We start from the raw sequence: 16,044 nt of genomic DNA on the forward strand, positions 1-16,044 counted from the left end.
GCAAACTCAGGGACACTCCATACTTCAATCATTTGTCCTGTGCTTTGCATGTTAACTGTTAAACCATATCCCATTTTACTCACTGTATTTTAGCTTTCTGGTTCAAAGTCTTCATTGCCGATGACACCACGAATCTGGGGCAACTTTTATCAAATTTAACAGCACCGGTTATTCCTACCGTGCACACAAAATACAATCAGTAGTGAAGATAAAATCCCACCGTGCGTATTTTCAGATTCAACGCAGTAGGATTTCAAATAAAGTGAAAGAATTTTACACTGAAAAGATTTGGAAGTGTTACTTGTATTTGTGTCGTTAATTAAACTTTGTGACGTCTGACTCCCGTTCATGCCACTGCTGAATAAGAAAGGAGGGTTTGACGTTGACCAGACTGCACTGCACCGCATACTTGTGAACTCATCCTTTATATTCAGTAATTTCTCGCCCTTTGATGGGCTGCAGTGTAGCGGATATCATTTTGGTCTCACACGCGAAAGGTCCTCGGTGGATCCGTTTTCTTTCACTCAAAGTTATCTATTTATTGAAGTGAAATAAAAAGCAATTAAGTAATAAGGGAGCCCTTTTGCCAGGAGAATAAATAGCAAATAAAAACAGCAAATGCTGGAAATCTCAGCAGGTCAGGCAGCATTTGCAGGGAGACTAAACTCGCCTCCGATTGTTCACCCACAGCAAGTTTAAACATAATGTTTCGACCCAGGAACCTTTTGCGTATAAAGCAAACGTGATAACCACTACACTACAGAAACCTCTGGCACAACAGCCCCAACAGAGGGGAGCTGACCAGTGAGCTCCCTCTGTGCTGATCGGGAATGTGTTGGCTCACCTTAAAGAACTTCTGTCCCACACTGAAAATTCTCAATCCTTCTCCTCCGCTGCCCTTTACATAAATGTCATGGATCACCCAGCCACCGTGTTCACTTCCACATCCTCACAGTGGGGCCACAGAGGCTCCTACCGTCTCCCCGCGATCAGCGAACTCACCCAGTTTACAAAATTAAACCCCGAACACGTGCCCGGCAAATGCAGCAGAAGCCAGATAGTCTGTAAGCTCGGTCTATCACAGAAAGTATTGGTATTCATGGTGATTACAGCAATTATTAATCGTCTCACAGACCTCAATTATTTTTATGCGATGAATTGATCGAGGATTGAAACCAGGTTAGTGCGCCAGATCTTAACCCCTTGACTAGCAGGGAACAGTTACGATACATGTCGATATATTTATATATGAAACTGCATGTCAATGGCTTGCTACCTAGACCTCGTGGTGCCCACGGTAGTGTGTCTAACTTTGAGTGAGAGAAATTGTTCCACAGTGACACCTGTCATGTGTTCTACATGGTTACTGCTTGTACTATTACAAGGTGTGCACCAGAGGGCACTGCAGTGGGAGACTTGTAGCTTACCTGCTCAGGTGTGCCCGGCCTAGTATAAAAGGCAGGCCACCAGATGTGATCCTCACTCTGTGGTTATCAATAAAGGACTAAGGTCACTATAGTTCAAGAACGACACATTGTCTCGTGGAGTCATCATCAGAGCATCTGAAGGTATAACAATTGCCGACGAGATTACGGACCTTCACACGAAAAAAGCTAAACTTGGTACGTTGCAGCAGTTTGCTGATGGTGATGATTGGGAAGCCTTTGTGGAGAGGCTCGACCATTTCTTCACAGCAAACGACCTGGCAGGTGACAACCCGGCCACACTGGCTGATAAGTGCAGAGCTATCCTGCTAACCAGTTGTGGGCCCACCGTCTATGGCCTCGTCAGGGACTTGCTGGCACCAGCGAAGACAACGACCAAGGCGTACGAGGAGCTTGTAACACTGATCCAAGAACAACTCAAGCCCAAAGAGAGCTTCCTCACAGCAAGACAGCGGTTTTATACACACCGACGGCCCGAAGGCCAGAAGATCACGAAATATGCTGCAGACCTCAGGAGGCTGGCGGCACCGTGGGGTTTTGGTGACCACCTCACCGAAGCACTGCGGGATATCTTTTTCATCGGAGTCGGCCACGGGGGCCTTCTTCATAAGCTACTGTCAGCGGATACCACAGTCACACTGCAGAAGGCCATCTCCGTGACCCAAGTATTCATGACCTCGATCTGTGGCTCGAGACGGATGGCTCATCCTCAGTACTCAAACCCGGCAAGTACTGTGCACAGACTGGTGCCTTTTCGAGGCTGGACTGTAGAACGTGAACCTTCTCAGTGGAGAGAGAACAGGCCCCCCATTCCCTTAACTCAAAGTCCATGGTCAGATCAGCCTTGATCTTATTGAATGGCAGAGAGGGATCGAGGGGCCGAATGGCCGACTCCTGTTCCTATTTCTTATGTTCTTATGTTAATCATTTAAGGAGCTTGAATTATTGATGAAGTTTTCTCCCCTATCTGATTTTATACACTATGTGTTTAGGAGACTGTTTGAAAATGTTCACTGCTCATGCAACAAGGAATCTGGGGCGAATTTTGTTCAATTTATTTCACAGCAAAAGTAGTCTCCAAAGTAATGTTTCTACACGGGTTCAAACCGGGGACTTTTCACGTGTGGTTCTCCACAGTGGTGGAGATTGTGCTCGAGTTTAAAATGGTGCACTCGATCCACTTTGAAAATGCATCTACAACTACGAGGAACATTTTGCCCATGAATGGGCCCGCATAGTCTACGTGCACCCGCGACCACGGTTTGGTAGGCCAGGGCCAGGGGCTCAGTGGTGCTTCCCTGGGGGCATTGCTGAGTTGGGCACAAATAGTGCACCTTCGGAGGCAGAGCTCCAAGTCCGCGTCAATACCAGATCTGGGATCTGGCTATGGTGTTCATGAGAATAATCCCCGGGTGCTCGCGGTGGAGCTCCAGGACAAATGCCTCTCTGCCTCGCAGATGCATGAATACACGGCTGCCCCACATCAGGCAGTCTGCTTGTAGTGATAGCTCATGCATGCTCATGTGAAAGGGTTTTAATTCCTCGGGGCAGGCATCACGAGCCTCTGCCCAGTCACCGGTTAGGACACATCTTTTTACTAAGGTTAACGCGGGGTCGCTGGCCGTCCAGGCTCTGATTTGGTGAGCTGTTATGTGCGACCCTGTGGACTCAAAGGCATTGATTGCCATGACTATCTCACAGTCCTGTTCGTCAGACCCTTCCGTGGGCGCCAGGGGTAGCTTGCTGAGCGCGTCGGCACAGTTGTCTGTACCTGGTCTGTGCCTTATGCTATAGTCGTAGAACGCCAGCATGAGTGCCCACCATTGAATTCGCGCCGAGGCGTTGGCGTTTATTGCCTTACAGAAACTTCTGGTACAACAGCCCCAACAGAGGGGAGCTGCCCTTTGAGCTCCCTCTGTGCTGATCGGGAATGTGTTGGCTCACCTAAAACAACTTCTGTCCCACACTGAGGGCTCAAGTTTCGGGTGGAGTTGCTCCTAGTTTTTTGGAGTAACTAGCTTACTTTGGAGAATGTTAGAAATTGCAATTGTCGGATAATAGTTTGCTCCAGTTCTACTGAGTTAGTTGAGGTTGGCTTCAGGTCAGGTATTTTTTTTCAAAAGCGGGTGTGTCCAGACACTCAGGCCTGTTTTGCAAGTTTCGGCAGTGAAAACTTACTACAAGCTAATTTAGGCTGGAGTAAGTGCCCACTTTTGTAAGTTCAGAACACCCTTACCTAGAGGTAAGCTCAGTGCAGGCACAGACAGAGAGGGCGTGGGAATTAAACACAAAAAAGACTGAAGCATTAAACACATCACTTAAAATGTCCAAAAACCTCTTTTGATGATATCTTGCCTTATATCTGCTGAATGAGGATAGTTGCTTCTCTTTTTATAAATAAACAAGTGTTACCTCGCGGCTGAGGCAGGCACATTCCGGCTGCTTTCAGATGAGCTGTGAGAGATTATTTAACGGCCGAGGGTCCTGTAGCCCCCCACACCAGGATATCCTCTCCCGCGGGATTTTCCTCAGCCTGTGCTCGGTGTACGGGGAGCTTTGGCCCGGTTCAGAGGTAGTTTGCATCTCAGGGATGGACAATAACCCTCTGAGCTCTGGAACTGGGAATTGCGAATAACTAATGAGTTGTTTGTGGGTTTGAAATGCGGCTTCGATCTGCTGGTATTAACCGAGGCAGGGGCTGTGAGACATTGCATTGTGTTCAGGTTTAATCACAGCAATATCTGCAGTCAGGAGCTGAAAAGGACGAAGAGCTGAAAAAACACAAGAAAAAAGCTAAGAAATGTCAGCAATTGTGGTAAACTCTTTAATCTGTTTCCTGCTCGTTTAGTGGTGCGGCGCTTACAGAGGGAGCCCGGATTCAGAAAGTAACTCTTTCATTAAAAATCTTTAAAAGAATGACATGCAACTAATTAAAGTGTGTGTCGGGAGATGGGGGTGGGTGAAGATTATTTGTTTTATTCACCATTCATTAACCGACAGCGTTGTTTTGTAGAATTGTTACTGAGGGTCAGTGGAAACTTCAATAACTGAACTTTAATCATTCAAGGATTTTGAATCATTGATGAAGTTTTCTCCCCGATCTGACTTTACACACTCTGCATTCATGAGAGTGGTTTAAAATGTTCAGTGCTCATGCGACAAGGAACCTGGGGCGACTTTTGTTCAATTTATTTCACAGCAAAAATAGTCTCCAAAATAATGTTTCTGGCCGGGCTCGAACCAGTGACCTTTCGCGTGTGAGGCGAATGTGATAACTGCTACACTACAGAAACGCTGTGGTTCAAGTAATCTTAGGAATATAACCAGAGCTTTAACCTACTCAGCTGACCGATACTTAAGAAGCTGGTTTACGAGAATAGAATGACGGTGCTATATTTAGGAAGGCTGTGAGTTCGGCAGGAATTGATTTCGTGTTTCCCAGACTTTACACATAGGAACAGGGGATGGCCATTTAGCAGCGAGTGGTTAGGATCTGGAATGCACGGCTTGAAAGGGAGGTGGAGGAAGACTCAATCTTATCTTTCAGACGGGAGTTGGATAAGTGTCTGAAGGAAAAACAATTGCAGGGCTACGGGGGAAGGGCGGGGGAGTGGGTCTCGCTGAGAGTCGGCACGGGCTCGATGGGCCGAATGGCCTTCCGTGCTGTAACCATTCCATGATTCGATAAGTTAGTGGCACATTTCATAGTGTGGGTGGGAGCACAACATTGCAAAGGGACATGGATTGAGTCGGCAAAACTAGAGGCATCTGATTCAGGAGATTCGCGGGGTGCGGAAATTCGGGTGTTTAATGACTTTGAAAGGAACATTTTTGTTTTGTGCCGTTTCGGTCATTGAAATATTTGTGAAAGGAATTTTTTGCAGAAAGGGATGCAGCATTTAACCTTCTGCCTTAACACTTCTTTCTCGGTGTCAGCTCACATTTCGTTTCGATGTTATTCTTCCAGAATTGCTATTTTCTTTGATGTTTCACTATAACCAGACCCTTGCTCTAAAGTCAGTCTCACTGTTTCCCCAGTCTCCTGTTGATGATACCAGCAATGAACATTTTGACCCAGACCCCGAATGCACAGTGTGTAAAATGGTTTATGGTTTCAGAGTTCACTTGCAGAGTACAGAAGAAATGATTCAATTAAGGGATTCCTTCAGTTAGCATTTCTTTAATTGTGCAAAAGAAGATTGTGGGTTAATTAATGATGATTTTCCATGAAAACAACATTAAATTAAAAGAAATGCAATCGCCCAACATGGGGCTCAAATCCACGACCCTGTAATTAAGAGTCTCATGTTCTAACGACTGAGCACGCCGGGCTTCTGGCTAACGCTGGATTTTATTGCTCATTGCAGCCAGGCGCCTGTTGGCCACCCGCAGCCTGGATACACTAACGTCCCAACAGCTCATTGACTGTCGGAGTGGGACTGTGCGGTGCTTCAGAAGACAGGTCGAAAAAGCAAAATTCACTGATTCCGTCCCATGTGCTCCTCCGATCAAGAATAGCAACACACTAGAAATGCTTCAATAATGGCTACACCTGAGCTCCACATTGGTCAAGCAGTTGGCTCGTTGGTCTAGGGGTATGATTCTACCTGTGAGCAGATCCTGGGTTCAAATCGCAGACGAGCTTTCAGTTTACCCACGAATTTTGAAATTGCATCGAACTTTTGCAAAGAAGGACTTGCATTTCTGCAACACCTTTCAGGAACTCATGACGCCCCAAAGCGCTTTACAGCCGTTGAGTAATGTTTGAAGTGTTGTCGTGTGGGGAAAGATGTGCCAAAATCACCCCACACGAACCCCAAATCTTTGCTAAGGAGTTCGGTGCAAAGAATCAGGTATCTCAGGGACTTGGACTTTCTATGAATGAGTTCTGCGTGCACCTGCATTCAAACTTGAAACAGCAACTGGACTTCCATCTCACGGGAGCAGCGTGTTGCGGTTAGTGAGTAGGTGACCAGGTTGATGTGAGCCACTTTCAATCTTTGAAATTTCACCAAACAAAGAAACGGTGAATCCAACTGTCCCTGTAAGCGACAGATTTAAGGGATCGGTGCACCAAACAGAGCTGGAACACGCGCAGTGCAGTAATAGGGTCCGCACCATTAAATGTCAGAGTTATTAAGCAGACAATAATTAAACATACACTTAACAACAGTACTTACAACCAAACCTTGCGAATGTTCGCCGAATAATTCAAACACGTTATAGTTCCCTGCTCGGTGTACAAATTGATCAAACATTAATCGGATTCTAAACTATCTGTTCCAAATGCCACATTTTATATCTTTCCCTTACCCCTGCTACGTGACAATTTAAACTTTTAATAGTATTACCGAACACAACTGCCCAACTTCTGATGGAAGGTCATTAACCTGAAACGTTAACTCTGTTTCTCTCTCCACATATGCTGCCTGGCCTGCTCAGTGTTTCCAGCATTTCTCTTTTATTCGCCAAACTTATAATCAGAGTATCACTTCCCTTGTCATCTAACTACACTCCTTCCTGATATGTAGCCTTGTCTGACAAACAGGCTCCTTTCGCACGATTCAGGCATTCATTGGAAATATAACCTCTTAACGTTAACAATTATGTGATGCGTGTAACTATGTAATACTTGCCACCAGAGGGCGTGACTGTTGGAGTCCTAATGGTCACCTGACCACACGTGCAGGTCCAGTATAAAAGGTTGGCTGCCATGTTGTTCAGGCACTCTGGAGTTGTAATAAAGAAGACTAAGGTCACCCTAAGTTTAGCTCACAGTACTCAGCCTCGGGGAGTTCTTCTATACACAACAATTGGCGACGAGTAACAGAATACGAACCTTCACACAACCATCGCTACTGTTGGAATATTAGAGAGATCCGCAGAGGGTGATGATTGGGAAGCCTTCGTCGAGCAGCTCGACCAGTACTTTGTGGCCAACGAGCTGGAAGGAGACACTAACGTGGCCAAGCACTGTGCGGTTCTCCTCACCGTCTGTGGGCCTAAAATATAGAGCCTCATCAAGAATCTGCTCACACCAACAAAACCAACGGAGAAGGAATATTCAGACTTGTGCACACTGGTTTGGGACTACCTCAAGCCGAAGGAGAGTATCCTCATGGCCAGATATCGTTTTTACACGCACCATCGCTCCGGGGACCAGGACCTGGCAGATTATGTCACTGACCTGAGACACCACGCGGGAACTTGCGATTTTGGAGCTGCGTTGGGGCAAATGCTGTGGGACTTTTACGTGCTGGGCATCAGCCACCAGGTCATTCTTCGAAAGCTGCTGGCTGCTGAAACCATAGACCTGAGCAGGGCCATCGCGATCGCCCAGGCTTGCATGACCACGGACGATAACACCAAACAGATATCTTTTCAACATCGAAGCTCATCGGAAAGTACTGTGCATAAAATCATGTCGCTAGCAGACCGAACTGCATATGGCAGGGCCTATACCTCTGCGGCTGCAAGACCTGTGATGAATCAGAGTCCGCCATCTGGGATGAATGTGAATCTATTAGTACCGTGTTGGTGCTGCGGGGGTAATCATCGGGCCCATCAATGTCGATTCAAGCACTACGTGTGCAAAGGCTGCACAACGATGGGGTACCTCCAATGAATGTGCAAACGTGCTGTGACATACCACGTGGCAGAGGATGATCGATCCGGCACGGATCATGCAGCACAGGCAACTCAACCCGAGGAACAAGGACTCCAGGTGCCGGGTGGGATGTTCAATTTTATCAGGGAGGCTTTGAGGGTGTGCCCGAAACGTTTCCTCTGCCCACCTGGGGCTCGCTTACCGTGTCGGAGTTCTGAGTGGAGTGTTTGCTTAGGGAGTCTCGTGTTGGGCATGTGGACAATGTGGCCCGCCCAATGGAGCTGGTCGAGTGTGGTCAGTGCTTCAATGCTGGCAATGTTGGCTTGATCGAGAATACTGATGTTGGTGCGTCTGTCCTCCCAGGGGATTTGCAGGATCTTGCGGAGACAGGCCTGGTGGTATTTCTCCAGTGATTTGAGATGTCTGCTGTATATTGTCCATGTCTCGGAGCTATACCACGGGGCAGGTATCACCACCGCCCTGCACACCATAAGCTTGGTGCCAGATTTGAGGTCCTGGTCTTCAAATACTCCTCCTCAGGTGATCGAAGGCTGTGCTGGCACACTGGAGGCGGTGTTGGACCTCGTCATCGATGTCTGTTGATAGTAGGTTCCCGAGGCGTGGAAAATTGTCCACGCTGTCGAAGGCCACACTTACAGCCTTCCTAAATATAGCACCCTTATTCTATTCTCTTAAAACAAGTTCCTGAATTCTCGGCTAGCTGTGTAGGTTAGAGCTATGGTTTTATCCTAAGATAGATTCTATCACAGTGTTTCCGTAGTGTAGTAGTTATCACATTCGCCTCACACATGAAAGGTCCCCGGTCCGAAACCGGGCGGAAAGATCTTGAAAACTTGAAAATGAGCCGAATGGCTGACTCCTGTTCCTAACTCTTACGTTCTTATGATCTCTTGACCTTTCACAGGAGAACAAACCCTCTTCTGAACATGCATGAGAAAGCTCCAGAAAATATTTCCCCCCGAGGCGCTTTTGCCTGTGAGGCGAACGTGTTAACCGTTACACTGCGGAAACATCTCCAGTTTCAGCACCAGATTACCAAAATTAAACCTAATGAGATCGGGATAAAAGTTCCTCACATGCTAAATATCTGATTGATGGTCGACAAAAGAATGAACAAACTTCAGCACCAGGTCAGACGGAAATGTTAAGCGAGCAGTTGGACTGCTGAATTGCACTTTTAAGGAGTTGGTGATGACAAAACAAATGGGTTCCGCTCAAAGATAAGAAAAGTCACAAGTGGGATTCGAAACCACACCTTCAGAGAAAACTGCAATTTGAACCCAGCACCTTAGACCGCTCGACCATCCTGACTATGCAGTGCCGGGTATGGCCACCTGCAGGTTGATTTTGAACTTTTGTGTCCTGTCACATGAAATAAATGAGGGCAGCAGGCGCATCTCTGCCTGACACCGGGAAAACAGTGAGACAGACATTGCAGCAAGGTTCTGGTTATTGTCAAACAGCAAATGAAATATCAATTCTGGAAGAAAAATATCCAAAAGAACAGTGACCCCAACGTGATTTAAACACGCAACCTTCTGATCTGGAGTCAGACACACACAATGAGACTTACACAGTAAGTTGGAGACGTTCGTCTATATGAAGGTTCCTGCAATACAAGGGGCTTTAAAATCCCCGCCCATTCCCACCAGGTGTCACAAGCAGCGCTCACCTGACAGTCACCGTATGGTTTGTTTGAAAACTTTTCTCTTGCTTTCACGGGAAACCATCATTAATTAACCCCTCACCTTATTTGCACAATCAAACAAATGCTAACTCAGGGACAATCCATACTTCAATCATTTGGCCTGTGCTTTGCATCTTAACTCGAAAACCATATACCATTTTACTCACTGTATTTTAGCTTTCTGGTTAAAAGTCTTCATTGCCGATGACACCAGGAATCTTGGGCAACTTTTATCAAATTTAGCAGCACCAGTTATTCCTACCGTGCACACAAAATACAATCAGTAGTGAAGATAAAATCGCACCGTGCGCATTTTCAGATTCAATGCAGTCGCATTTCAAATAAAGTTTAAAGAATTTTAAACTGAAAGGATTTGCAAGTGTTACTTGTATTTGTGCCTTTAATTAAACTTTGTGGCATCTGACTCCCGTTCATGACACTGCTGAATAAGAAAGGAGGGTTTGACATTGACCAGACTGCACTGCCCCTGATAGTTGTGAGCTCATCCTTTATCAACGGCTACCTACCTAGACCTCGTGCTGCTCATGGTTTCTCGCCCTTTGATGGGCTGCAGTGTAGCGGATATCACGTTGGCCTCACACGCAAAAGGTCCCCGGTGGATCCGTTTTCTTCACTCAAACTTATCTATTTATTGAAGTGAAATAAAGAGCAATTAAGGAATAAGGGAGTCCTTTTACCAGGAGAATAAATAGCAAATACTGGAAATCTCAGCAGGTCATGCAGCATTTGCCAGGAAACTAAAGTTGGGATCTTTCCCGTGTAAAGCAAACGTGATAACCACTACACTACAGAAAACTCTAGTACAATAACCCCAACAGAGGGGAGGTGACCAGTGAGCTCCCTCTGTGCTGATCGGCTCACCTCAAACAACTTCTGTCCCACACTGAAAGTTCTCAATCCTTCTCCTGCGCTGCCCTTTACAAAAATGTCAGGGATCACCCAGCCACGTGTTCACTTCCACGTCCTCACAGTGGGCCCAGAGAGGCTCCTACCATCTCGCCGCGATCAGCAAACTCACCCAGTTTACAAAATTAAACCCGGAATACGTGCCCGGAAAAGGGCAGGAGAAGCCAGATAGTCTGTAAGCTCGGTCTATCACAGAAAGTATTGGTATTCATGGTGGTTACAGCAATTATTAATCGTCTCACAGACCTCAATTATTTTTATGCGATGAATTGATCGAGGATTGAAACCAGTTTAGTGCGTCGGGTCTTAACCCCTCGACCACCAGGGAACAGTTACGATACATGTCGATATATTTATATATATTTCTATATGAACCTAAATATCAACGGCTACCTACCTAGACCTCGTGCTGCCCACGGTCGTGTGTCTAACTTTGAGTGAGAGAAATTGTTTCACAGTGACACCCATTTCAACTTTTGTTCGCTTTTAAACACTAGAAACTGAGACGGGGGAATAAATACAGAAACCAAAGCCCAGGGATATAGACAAGAGGAAGAGAGAACGGGAAAGATACTGTCCCCACCCAGAACTAATGCAGAAACCCCTCTGCTGCGCTCGGGGTGACCACCCACAGCCTGGATACACTAACGTCCCAACAGCTCATTGACTGTCGGAGTTGGACCGTGTGGTGCTTCAGAAGACAGGTCGAAAAAGCAAAGTCACTGATTCTGTCTCATATGCTCCTCCGATCAAGACTAGCAACGCACTAAAAATGTTTCAATAATGGTTACACCTTAACTCCACATTTATCAAGCAGTTGGCCCGTTGTTATGGGGTATGATTCTTGCTTCGGCATTGTTACTTGAAATTTGCGAGAGTTCCCGGACGAGCCCACAGTTTATCCATGAATTTTGAAATTGCATCGAACTTTTGCAAAGAATGACTTGCATTTCTACAACACCTTTCAGGAACTCATGACGCCACAAACCGCTTTACAGCCGTTGAGTTATGTTTGAAGTGTTGTAGTGTGGGGAAAGATGTGCCCAAATCATCCCACATAAACCGCAACTCTTTGCGATGGAGTTTGGTGCAAATAATCAGGTGCCTCAGGGATTTGGACTTTCTATGAATGAGTTCTGCTTGTACCTGGGTTCAAGCTTGTAACAGTAACTGGGCTTCCATCTCACGGGAGCAGCGTGCAGCGGTTAGTGAGTAGGTGACCAGGTTGATGTGCGCCGCTTTCAATCTTTGAAATTTCACCAAAAAAAGAAACGGTGAGTCCAACTTCCCTGTAAGCGACGGATTGAAGGGATTGGTGCTCCAAACAGAGCTGGAACACGCGCAGTGCAGGAATAGGGTCCGCAACATTAAATGTCAGAGTCATGAAGCAGACAATAATTAAACATCCACTTAACAACCGTACTTACACCCAAACCTTGTGAATGTTAGCCGAAGAACTCAAACATGTAACAGTTCCCAGCTCGGTGTACAAATTGATCAAATATTAATAGGATTCTAAATTATCTGTTCCAAATGCCACATTTTATAACTTTTCCTTACCCTGCTTCGTGACAATTTAAACTTTTAATAGTATTACCTAACACAACTGCCCAACTTCTGATGGAAGGTCATTAACCTGAAACGTTAACTCTGTTTCTCTCTCCACAGATGCTGCCTGGCCTGCTCAGTGTTTCCAGCATTTACACTTTTTATTCTCCAAACTTATAATCAGAGTATCACTTCCTTTGTCATCTAACTACGCTCCTTCCTGATATGCAGCCTTGTCCTATAAACTAGGCTCCTTTCGGATGATTCAGGTATTCATTGGAATGATAACTTCTTAACGATAACAATTTTGTGAAGTATGTAACTATGTAATACTTTCCACCAGAGGGCGTGACTGTTGGAGTCCTAATGGTCACCTGCCCACACGTGCAGAGCCAGTATAAAACGTAGGCTGCCATGTTGTTCAGGCACTCTGGAGTTGTAATAAAGAAGACTAAGATCACACTAAGTTTAGCTCACAGTACTCAGCCTCGGGAAGTTCTTCTATAGACAACAATTTGCGACGAGTAACAGAATACAAATCTTCACTGCAACCATGGCTGCTGTTGGAATATTAGAGAGATTCACAGAGAGTGAAATAAATGAGGGCAGCAGGCGGATCTCTGCCTGACACCGTGGAAACAGGGAGACAGACCTTGGAGCAAAGGGATATGGATGGAGTCGGCAAAACTAGAGGCATCTGATTTAGGAGAGTCGCGGGGCGTGGAAATTCGGAAGTTTAATGACTTTGAAAGGAACATTTTTGTTTTGTGCCGTTTTGTTCAGAGAAATGTTTGTGAAAGGAATTTTTTGCAGAAAGGGATGCAGTATTTAACCTTCTACCTTAACACTCCTTTCTGGGTGTCAGGATCACATTTCGTTTCAATGTTATTCTTCCAGAATTAATATTTCATTTGCTGTTTGACAATAACCAGACGCTTGCTCCAAGGTCTGTCTCACTCTTTCCCCAGTGTCAGGCAGAGATACGCCTGCTGCCCTCATTGATCTCATGTGACAGGACACAAAATTTGAAAATCAACCTGCAGGTGGCCACCCACAGCACTAAATAGTCAGGATGGCCGAGCGGTCTCAGGTCACTATCTCCTCTGGAGATTGGGTTCTAATCTTATGTCAAACGTTTCTTATATTTAATCATTAGGCAGAACCCATTTGTTTTGTCACCACCAACTCATTAAAAGTGCGATTCAGCAGTCCACCTGCTCGCTTAACATTTCCGTCTGACCTGGTGCTGAAGTTTGTTCATTCTTTTGTAGAACGACAATCATATATTTTGCCCTGAGCATGTGAGGAACTTTTCTCCCGATCTCATTGGGTTTAATTTTGGTAACCTGCTGCTGAAAGTGGAGATGTTTCCGCAGTAACGGTTAACACCTTCTCGTTTTTGGAGTTCTTGCTCAACTTTCTCCTTGAGTGCATATGGTACGGAACTGGGCTTATAGTAAACCAATCTAGCGTCCTTCTGTACCCTGACACTCACCTTGAAGCCTTGGATCGGACTGCCCGTTTCGCAGAACACCTTTGGATACTTCCTGATAACCTATCCGTTGATGCAAATCTCGCTTCCACACAGAAAATCTTACTCCAATCCAGCTTCAGTGAGCTGAATCAATTTCTTCCTTGTCAGGCAGACTTGTCTCCTTTCACTACTATTCGAGGCAAGTTCTGAAATTGATCTTTATATTTCACCGGTGCAGTGATACGACCTACCACAGGAATTTACTCTCCCGAGTAGCCTCGCAGCTCTATCTTGGATGTCTCCAGTTGGAAATCACGCAATTTGTCGCGGTAGAGTGACTCCGGTATTACACTCACGGATGCACCCGTGTCAATTTCCATTGGTATCTTGAATCCTGCAACATGTATGTGGATTATAATGCTTTGCGAATCGCTGTCCGTTAACCTCGTGCTCCTGATGATGTGTAACTCTAACATCTCCTCGTCCTGTTGTTGTTCTTCCATACTATGTAGTCTCTTGGGATTTCTACTCATAGCTTTGAACGCTGGACTCATAGCTTTAAAAACAGGTTTACCCTTCAGTTGGAAGCCTTCGCAAGTTGCCCAGTCTTTCTGTAGAAGAAACACGCTGCTTTCACGTGTGGACAACTTTGAGCAATGTGTTGTTCCAGGCACCGACAGCATGACTTCGACGCTCTGGTAGAATTTCCAGTTTCTGAGGCTTTGAGCTCCCTTGTTATACCTTCAAATGCTCTGATTATGACTCCATGAGACAATATGTCGTGCTTGAACTGTAGTGACCTGAGTCCTTTATTGATAACCACAAAGTGAGGATCACACCTGGTGGCCTGCCTTTTATAGTAGGCCAGGCACAACTGTGCAGGTAAGCTACAAGTCTCTCACAGCAGTGCCCTCTGTTGGCACACCGAGCAATAGTACAAGCAGGAACCATGCAGAACACATGACAGGTGTCACTGTGGAAACGTTTCTCTCACTCAAAGTTAGACGCACTACCGTGGGCGCCACGAGGTCTAGATAGGTAGCCATTGACATTCAGCTTCATATATAAATATATATAAATATATCGACATGTATCGTAACTGTTCCCTGGTGGTCGAGGGGTTCAGACCCGGCGCACTAACCTGGTTTCAATCCTCGATCAATTCATCGCATAAAAATAATTGAGGTCTGTGAGACGATTAATAATTGCTGTAATCACCATGAATACCAATACTTTCTGTGATAGACCGAGCTGACAGACTATCTGGCTTTTCCTGCCCTTTGCTGGGCACGTGTTCGGGGTTTAATTTTGTCAACTGGGTGAGTTCGCTGATCGCGGGGAGACGGTAGGAGCCTCTGTGGCCCCACTGTGAGGATGTGGAAATGAACACGGTGGCTGGTGATCCGTGACATTTCTGTAAAGGGCAGCGGAGGAGCAGAATTGAGAACTTTCAGTGTGGGACAGAAGTTGTTTAAGGTAAGGCAACACATTCCCGATCAGCACAGAGGCAGCTCACTGGTCAGCTCCTCGCTGTGGGGGCTGCTGTACCAGAGGTTTCTGTAGTGTAGTGGTTATCACGTTTGCTTTACATGCGAAAGGTTCTTGGTTCAATCCCAGGCAGAAACATTCTGTTTAAACTTCTTGTGGATGAACAATCGGAGGCGAGTTTATTCGCCCGGCAAATGCTGCCTGACCTGCTGAGGCTTCCAGCATTTGCTGTTTTTTTTGCTATTTATTCTCCTGGCAAAAGGGCTCCCTTATTCATTAATTGCTCTTTATTTCACCAATAAATAGATAACTTTGAGTGAGAGAAAACGGATCCACCGGGGACCTTTTGCGTGTGAGGCCAACGTGATATCCGCTACACTGCAGCCCATCAAAGGTCGAGAAACCACTGAATATAAAGGATGAGCTGACAAATATCAGGGGCAGTGCAGTCTGGTCAACGTCAAACTCTCCATTCTTATTCAGCAGTGGCATGAACGGGAGTCAGACGCCACAAAGTTTAATTAAAGACACAAATACAAGTAACACTTGCAAATCTTTTCAGTGTAAATTTTTTTTTTACTTTATTTGAAATGCTACTGCGTTGAATCTGAAAATACACACGGTGGGATTTTATCTTCAGTACTGATTGCATTTTGTGTGCACGGTAGGAATAATCGGTGCTGATAAATTTGATAAAATGTGCCCCAGATTCGTGGTGTCATCGGCAATGAACACTTTGAACCAGAAAGTTAAATTACAGTAAGTAAAATCGGTTAACATGCACAAGAACGTAAGAACATAAGAAATAGGAGCAGAAGTGGGCCATACGGCCCCTCGAGCCTGCTCC

General features: G+C 45.7%; 2 non-coding genes across 2 annotated transcripts; one reads left to right on the forward strand and one right to left on the reverse strand.

The window, feature by feature from the left end:
* Nucleotides 1–4,665: 4,665 nt before the first annotated feature.
* Nucleotides 4,666–4,738, reverse strand: trnav-cac (transfer RNA valine (anticodon CAC)). The gene has a single exon. It is a non-coding gene; the product is annotated as a tRNA-Val (tRNA).
* A 10,524-nt stretch (nt 4,739–15,262) lies between these two features.
* Nucleotides 15,263–15,335, forward strand: trnav-uac (transfer RNA valine (anticodon UAC)). Its single transcript has one exon. It is a non-coding gene; the product is annotated as a tRNA-Val (tRNA).
* The last annotated feature ends 709 nt before the right edge of the window (nt 15,336–16,044 follow it).

The sequence above is a fragment of the Pristiophorus japonicus genome, chromosome 25 (assembly GCF_044704955.1).
Source record: "Pristiophorus japonicus isolate sPriJap1 chromosome 25, sPriJap1.hap1, whole genome shotgun sequence".
Taxonomy (NCBI): domain Eukaryota; kingdom Metazoa; phylum Chordata; class Chondrichthyes; family Pristiophoridae; genus Pristiophorus; species Pristiophorus japonicus.